Source organism: Elephantulus edwardii, unplaced genomic scaffold (genome assembly GCF_000299155.1).
Source record: "Elephantulus edwardii isolate Elephantulus edwardi_28Jun2011 unplaced genomic scaffold, EleEdw1.0 scaffold00008, whole genome shotgun sequence".
Lineage (NCBI taxonomy): Eukaryota > Metazoa > Chordata > Mammalia > Macroscelidea > Macroscelididae > Elephantulus > Elephantulus edwardii.
Genome location: NW_006399758.1, coordinates 27887760 through 27888812, shown reverse-complemented (window position 1 = coordinate 27888812; position 1053 = coordinate 27887760).

Genomic DNA, 1053 nt, shown 5'->3' with positions numbered 1-1053 from the left:
ACGAAATTTCACCCTTTTCCTCTAAGGAGGACTGTGGCTGCACCCTTTCCAGGATATATTTGTTTGTTCTCTCGGCAGTCCACGAGATTTTCAGCACTCTTCTCCAGCACCACAACTCAAAGGCACTGATTCTTCTTCTGTTCAGTTCCTAGACGAATCTTTCCGTTCTCTGCTTGAATAAACAACACTGTGATGAACATTCTCATAATTAAATTTTCCACCAGTAAGCACTCTTTTTTTAAGGCAATAGAAGTTGAGCTCAGCCCATTTATTTTTGGCAAAGGCCCAATTTTTTCTCCACATTGACAAAAGCCTCGCAGCCACTTCTGAGTCTGCACATCAATGTTCTGTGGCAAAAAACGCCCCAGTCCACTGGCCTTGCCTTTCTGGATTCCCAGATCTATACCATGTGATCTCTCACTATTTTATTAGCTTTAAGTCACTTTAAGGAAATTTTTAAAAATTTTTCTTCTACGGTTTTTTTGGGGGGGAGGTTAGGTATTTTGGGGTTCCCCCTCCCCTCAATTGTCCACACTATTCAGAGTTATTCTGAATTATCTGTTTTCCATTACTGGAAGAGAAACTAGAGTATTTTTTGAAGCAGTTCAAACTTCCTACTTGAGCTTTTCTGTGGTTTTTCCCTGGCTGTAGAAAGAACAGTTTAAAACTAGCTGCTGTCTGGTGAATTCTGACTTAGAGCCACCCGTGTGTGTCAGATGACGACTGGGAAGCATAAGGTTTTCAGTGGTTGATATTTCAATGTAGATCATGTAGCCTTTCTTCTGAGGTGTTCTTGGGTAGATTCACCCACTAATATCCAGTTTATCAGCCAGAGTATCTGAGGGCTATGCATTGCTTGGGTGGCATTTACCTTCTGTTTCTTCCAGGCAAGAAATCAAAAAACATATTGCAATGGGAAAGTCTGCTGTTAGGGACCTCTCTAAAGTACTCAAGAGCAACGATATCTCTCTGGAGACTAAGGTCTGCCTGATACAGGCCATGGTTTTTGCAATCACTTGTTATGCATCAGAGAGTTGGACAATGACTAGGGAG